This window comes from Bubalus bubalis, chromosome 8 (assembly GCF_019923935.1).
Source record: "Bubalus bubalis isolate 160015118507 breed Murrah chromosome 8, NDDB_SH_1, whole genome shotgun sequence".
Taxonomy (NCBI): domain Eukaryota; kingdom Metazoa; phylum Chordata; class Mammalia; order Artiodactyla; family Bovidae; genus Bubalus; species Bubalus bubalis.
The window spans coordinates 18,633,828-18,641,605 of NC_059164.1; positions in this window are offsets into that span (position 1 = coordinate 18,633,828).

The window sequence follows — 7,778 nt, forward strand, 5'->3', positions numbered from 1 at the left end:
ATCAGGCAAAATGCCACAACCGAGCTGCCAGTGTCAAGCTAGCATCTAGAATGCCAAGCCCTAGCTGATAGAGCTGGGCCAGCTTCTGACTCTCAGGTGCTGCTCTCCTCTTTCTCATTTACAGCAACATAATAGGATAGGTACTACTTATCACTGAATTAGAGACCCTGATGGTGGAAAGAGTGAAGGCAAATGGAGAAGGGGGCAGCAGAGGATGAGATGGTTAGATAGCATCACCAACTCAATGGACATAAATTTGAGCAAACTCTGGGAAAGAGTGGAGGTCAGAGAAGCCTGGCATGGTGCAGGCCATGAGGTCGCAAGGAGTCGGACACACCTTAGCGATTGAACAACAAAAACAACAACTACTTATCTAGATTGTGAAGATGAAGAAATGAAGTTTACCTGACCATTAAGCAAAAGTGTGGAATTCAAATCCAGAGAGCTGACAGGCACTATTCCACACGATCCATAACCAGCACTCCTAACCTCTGTACTATTCCACCTCTCGGTGTTAGTTATTACCACCTTACAGGATGGCTGTGAAGACTGCAGCCAATTCATGTAAACACCCGGCTCATGACAAAACGTTCATGAAAAGTGGTGCCTCTTATTATTAAACAGAGAAACGAAAACATTCTTAATTTAGGTTTACTTTCAGTTGCACAGAAGGTCCTACTTTGTGGATCGAGCATATTAAGAGCAGCAGGAAATCTGACTCCAGGCCAGATTTTGTCACTAACACACCATGCAAGTATGAGCCACAAGACTTTATAAAACCATACAATGGTCTGTCCCCAAGGAGTTCTGAGTGTTTTTTTTAACAGTTGCCATTGAAGAGTTCTAATTGTTTGAGTCAAAATATTTAATCCTGTTTCTAGAAATGCCCTTCTCTAAGTGTTCTCTGGAGGCAAGTAAAAATACAAATATAATGCATTTTTTATGTATAAGACTGGAGTCATTTTTTAAATTATCTTTAAATATATATACACATACAGTTTTCATTTTACTCAATTGGTGACTGCATATTAAAAGTAAAGTCTGGCAGTGAGGGTCCCAATGCTATATTAGTGTCAGAAATAGGTACAAAAATATGGCATTTTTCAAATATGTTCTTAAAGGCTTGATTTTCCTCTAAACAAAATTTTGTGTATACTACTAATTTAAAATTAAGAATAAGACAAAATTCACTTATTCTTTGATTTCAACTCCAGGCTCCTGGTGCATTCATAGTAACTCTGGCTCTTACTGCCTGTCACTACAACATTCTAAAGTCCATTGTCCCTTATCTTACCACTCTTCCAAATTTAATTTTTCCTATTTCTCATCCTTATTCTCTATTAGTTAACAAAATAGTTCAGGTTGATTTAATTTACTGATAATAAACCATTGTCTTAACTCTCCAAGATGACATATTTGCATATTTTCATTAAGAAAAAAAGATTAATAGAAGACTTCTAAGGCGATGGACCATGCAGAAGCATGGCCTACAGGAGCTACCCCATGCCCAAGGTCAGGGGTGATGGCCAAGAGGAGCTACCCCACGCCCGAGGTCAGGGGCGGCAGCCAGGAGGAGCTACCCCACGTCCAAGGAGCTGCAGCTGCGTGGGCACAGGAGGCCCGAGAGGAGTTACTCCACATTCAAGGTCAGGAGGGCCAGCAGTGAGGAGATACCCCTTGTCCAAGGTAAAGAGCAGCAGCTGCGCTTTGCTGGAGCAGCCGTGAAGAGATACCCCACGTCCAAGGTAAGAGAAACCCAAGTAAGATGGTAGGTGTTGCGGGAGGGCATCAGAGGGCAGAAACACTGAAACCATAATCAGAGAAAACTAGTCAATCTGATCACATGGACCACAGCCTCAATGAAACTAACCCATGCCATGTGGGGCCACCCAAGATGGGCGGGTCACGGTGGAGAGGTCTGACAGAATATGGTTGACTGGAGAGCGAATGGCAAACCACTTCAGTATTCTTGCCTTGAGAACCCCATGAACAGTATGAAAAGGCAAAAAGGACACTGAAAGATGAACTTCCCAGGTCGGTCAGATCAGATCAGTCGCTCAATCGTGTCTGACTCTTTGCAACCCCATGAATCACAGCACGCCAGGCCTCCCAGTCCATCACCAAATCCTGGAGTTCACTCAGACTCACGTCCATCAAGTCAGTGATGCCATCCAGCCATCTCATCCTCTGTCATCCCCTTCTCCTCATGCCCCCAATCCCTCCCAGCATCAGAGTCTTTTCCAATGAGTCAACTCTTTGCATGAGGTGGCCAAAGTACTGGAGTTTCAGCTTTAGCATCATTCCTTCCAAAGAAATCCCACGGCTGATCTCCTTCAGAATGGACTGGTTGGATCTCCTTGCAGTCCAAGGGACTCTCAAGAGTCTTCTCCAACACCACAGTTCAAAAGCATCAATTCTTCAGCGCTCAGCCTTCCTCACAGTCCAACTCTCACATCCATACATGACCACTGGGAAAACCATAGCCTTGACTAGACGAACCTTTGTTGGCAAAGTAATGTCTCTGCTCTTGAATATGCTATCTAGGTTGGTCATAACTTTCCTTCCAAGGAGTAAGCGTCTTTTAATTTCATGGCTGCAGTCACCATCTGCAGTGATTTTGGAGCCCAGAAAAATAAACTCTGACACTGTTTCCACTGTTTCCCCATCTATTTCCCATGAAGTGATGGGACCAGATGCCATGATCTTCGTTTTCTGAATGTTGAGCTTTGAGCCAACTTTTTCACTCTCCACTTTCACTTTCATCAAGAGGTTTTTAGTTCCTCTTCACTTTCTGCCATAAGGGTGGTGTCATCTGCATATCTGAGGTTATTGATATTTCTCCCAGCAATCTTGATTCCAGCTTGTGTTTCTTCCAGTCCAGCATTTCTCATGATGTACTCTGCATATAAGTTAAATAAACAGGGTGACAATATACAGCCTTGACGAACTCCTTTTCCTATTTGGAACCAGTCTGTTGTTCCATGTCCAGTTCTAACTGTTGCTTCCTGACCTGCATACAGATTTCTCAAGAGGCAGATCAGGTGGTCTGGTATTCCCATCTCTTTCAGAATTTTCCACAGTTTATTGTGATCCCCACAGTCAAAGGCTTTGGCATAGTCAATAAAGCAGAAATAGATGTTTTTCTGGAACTCTCTTGCTTTTTCCATGATCCAGCGGATGTTGGCAATTTGATCTCTGCTTCCTCTGCCTTTTCTAAAACCAGCTTGAACATCTGGAAGTTCATGGTTCACATATTGCTGAAGCCTGGCTTGGAGAATTTTGAGCATTACTTTACTATCATGTGAGATGAGTGCAATTGTGCGGTAGTTTGAGCATTCTTTGGCATTGCCTTTCTTTGGGATTGGAATGAAAACTGACATTTTCCAGTCCTGTGGCCACTGCTGAGTTTTCCAATTTGCTGGCATATTGACTGCAGCACTTTCACAGCATCATCTTTCAGGATTTGGAATAGCTCCACTGGAATTCCATCACCTCCACTAGCTTTGTTCGTAGTGATGCTTTCTAAGGCCCAATTGACTTCACATTCCAGGATGTCTGGCTCTAGGTCAGTGATCACACCATCGTGATTATCTGGGTCATGAAGATCTTTTTTGTACAGATCTTCTGTGTATTCTTGCCATCTCTTCTTAATATCTTCTGCTTCTATTAGGTCCATACCATTTCTGTCCTTTATTGACCCCATCTTTGCATGAAATGTTCCTTTGGTATCTCTGATTTTCTTGAAGAGATCCCTAGTCTTTCCCATTCTGTTGTTTTCCTCTATTTCTTGGTCGGTAGGTGCTCAATATACTACTGGAGATCAGTGGAGAAATAACTCCAGAAAGAATAAAGCGATGGAGCCAAAGCAAAAACAACACCCAGTTGTGGATGTGAGTGGTGATAGAAGCAAGGTCCGATGCTGTAAAGAGCAATATTGCATAGGAACCTGGAATGTCAGGTCCATGAATCAAGGCAAATTGGAAGTGGTCAAACAGGAGATGGCAAGAGTGAACATCGATATTCTAGGAATCAGTGAACTAAAATGGACTGGAATGGGTGAATTTAACTCAGATGACCATTATATCTACTAGTGTGGGCAGGAATCCCTTAGAAGAAATGGAATAGCCATCACGGTCAACAGGAGTCCAAAATGCAGTACTTGGATGCAATCTCAAAAACGACAGAATGATCTCTATTCGTTTCCAAGGCAAACCATTCAGTATCACAGTAATCCAAGACTATGCCCCAACCAGTAATGCTGAAGAAGCTGAAGCTGAACGGTTCTATGAAGACCTATAAGACCTTTTAGAACTAACACCCCAAAAAGATGTCCTTTTCATTATAGGGGACTTGAATGCAAAAGTGGGAAGTCAAGAAACACCTGGAGTAACAGGCAAATTTGGCCTTGGAGTACAGAATGAAGCAGGGCAAAGGCTAATAGAGTTTTGCCAAGAGAATGCACCGGTCATAGCAAACACCCTCTTCCAACAACACAAGAGAAGACTCTACACATGGACATCACCAGATGGTCAACACAGAAATCAGATTGATTATATTCTTTGCAGCCAAAGATGGAGAAGCTCTATACAGTCAGCAAAAACAAGACCAGGAGCTGACTGTGGCTTTCTTTTGCTTTCTGGATTGATGCACCTGACATTTTGGATAAAAGGAACTGCTCCAATAGTCATGTATGGATGTGAGAGTTGGACTGTGAAGATAGCTGAGTCCCGAAGAATTGATGCTTTTGAACTGTGGTGTTGGAGAAGACTCTTGCAAGTCCCTTGGACTGCGAAGAGATCCAACCAGTCCATTCTGAAGGAGATCAGCCGTGGGATTTCTTTGGAAGGAATGATGCTAAAGCTGAAACTCCAATACTTTGGCCACCTCATGCGAAGAGTTGACTCATTGGAAAAGACTCTGATGCTGGGAGGGATTGGGAGCAGGAGGAGAAGGGGACGACAGAGGATGAGATAGCTGGATGGCATCACCAATTCAATGGACATGAGTTTGAGTGAACTCCGGGAGTCGGTGATGGACAGAGAAGCCTGGCGTGCTGCGATTCATGGGGTTGCAAAGAGTCGGACACGACTGAGTGACTGAACTGAACTGAACTGAACTAAAGGCATCACAGAAGCAACTGTCAAGAGATAGCTTTGGCCATATATAGAGAGAGGGAGAGAGGAAGAGCTCGAGTATTTCCTTGAGTAGAAAGTATAGGTAACCTATACTTTGATATTTCAGGAGTACTCAGTCTTCATTCTTACTTCTAGGAAACTCTGCATATGTTACATGTTTATGGACAGGAAAAGGAAGGCTGATTCTGTAATCACCAAACACAAAGACACACACTCGCAAATACAGTGTCATTGTTTGGCTTCTATGGCATCAGGATTTAAAATTTTTCTATTTTGCAACTAAGTTAGTATGCAATAAATTTTAAGTAATGAAATTAGTCACATCAACATGCTGTCAAAACAAAATAATATCTCAACTCTTGAAGGATTCCAAAAGGAAAAAACAATAGTAAGGACAGTATCTTGGAACTTACATTCAAAGAAATGTCTAGAATTTAGTTCCTTAAATCTGCTATCTGGGATGCCTCCTAAATTTAAATTTGTTCAGTTTGTCATCTAAGAAAAAAAGAAAGAAAGAAAGAATATCAACCAATCCAAATTTCTAAATTCACTTTTTTGTGAGAAGTATGAACTTAACTACATTCATTACCATAAACTGTAATGATTAATCCTAAAGAAGAGGGACCACTCAGTACTGTAGATTGAGCCGTGGACTTGTATCAGCTTGACGAGACAACTGACTGAGTTGCATATCTGTAAACTGAGAGAGGTAGGGAAAAGAAGTAGTTCCCCAGAGTTCTGGAAGTATTTTCAAAATTTCAAAACTATAATAGAATTAATGTATTTTCTCACAGTAAGTCTGCACTAAATACTAGAGTTTTTCTACATGGTAGAATTTCATTATCTCAAGATGGTGTCATTGCCAAACTCATGCTAAAGAGATCAGTAGTTATATGTGTTCAGATTAATTTAAAATGAAAAACGTAATTATCATTTAAGGAGTGCTCTTGGTGAGGAAAAATAGACAAAATATTTCAAAATGTTGAATCACTGGAGAAAAATTAATTAAAAGAGCCTTTAGCAGTGAAAAGGTCAAGAACCACTTGTTCCAGACAATGTCTATGATATCTGCCTGCTTCAAAAATCAATACAACTATGCATCACTTTTAATGTTTTTTAATTCTTTATATAAATTAGATGAAAAAGCAGATCAAATTTTATTTAAAGCAGACTTAAAGTTGTTTGAAGATTTTAAATGTCCACATTCTTCCATGTCTATTCACAAGAGTATGTTTTCAAAAATGCTTATAGTCTAACAACTATAAACCAGCCTCTTTAGAATTATATACTTACTAAATTCTTCCATAAATGTATAAAGTTCAAACAGCAATAATGCCCATTTTAAATAAGATTACAAATAAATTTAAGAGATTTAAAACTAAAAATGTTGTTTGTAATCCTACAGTGATAGTTAAGGAAATGATTAACATTTTGACAATGTGCTTATCATTTTCTAGTACTTTAGAATTCAAAATATAAGCTCTGATTAGAAAAGTCTAAAATATCTTAAAGATCCTTTAAAGTCACCCTAACTCAAACACAAAGTGTCAACAACTACAGAGTCTGAACTGCAACAGTGAGTTTATGTGCTTTCTTTTGCAGTTTGTTTTGTTTTGTTTTGTTTTTAAGATTTCCCAAAGACACACACCAGTGCATTTGAAACAGGATCATCAAATCCTGGGAAAGCATTGTCCTTCTTTCTTTTTCTCAAGTACACAATATGAAACATCAAGTAGTCTGGCTTCTATCTTCACAGAAGTACAAATGAAAAACGGTGGGACTGTAACAGTCTGGCTAGCTGCATGAGGACAGTGTGTAGAGACTACGGGAAGATGAATGCTGGACTGTCATCTCAGCCTACCTACACAGTGCAACTGGGTGATGGCTTTGATGACCAATCAGTTCATCCCCAGAATTTCAAGTATCTTAGTATCATAGAATTCATCCAGTCCAACCCCCCAATTTGTCCATGATAACCCAGAAGCCAAAGAAATGTAAGACACTTTTTTATAGTCCTATAACTAGTTGATGGCTAGATCTTAAATCCAGATCTCAATTCCTGCCCAATGTTCTTTCTACTACCATAAATTAGAAACCATTTTATTAACATGTTATCTCTCAGGAGATAACCTCTTGAGATTGTTATGCCTTAACATTTGCTCAGCTGCTGCCATAGCCCTCTGACATCCCCAGTTCCGTTCAGATGTCTTGCTTCCCTGATCCAGGCACTTCAGACCTTACCACACTTCACCTCTACTCTCTCCTTTGAATGAGTAACCTGGTCACCTGTGGCTTTTGGCTTACCCTTGATGATTCCTGCTAGTCCCCATCTGTTTGTTTCAATCCTTCAAAACATTTAAGGTTTGGCACTCTTGTTATTCCTTTATTTTGTTTTCTTCTCAAGTAACTGAAGCGGCCTTTAAGACAGACTCTTTGAACCCGATCTTCTGTCTCAACCCTGAACAGATGGTTCTCAGGTCTGGGCAGAGCCTCTTCAGTCTATTCAAGTTACTGCTTTTCCTGCCAGTTCCTGGTTTCTGCTGCCCTCTAGTAGCCATTAGTAGCGTGACAGGATTTGAAACAAGAAAGGCATATTTTTGTTGAATTTAATTACTCAGTGGGGTTGTTTCAGCATCATGCAAA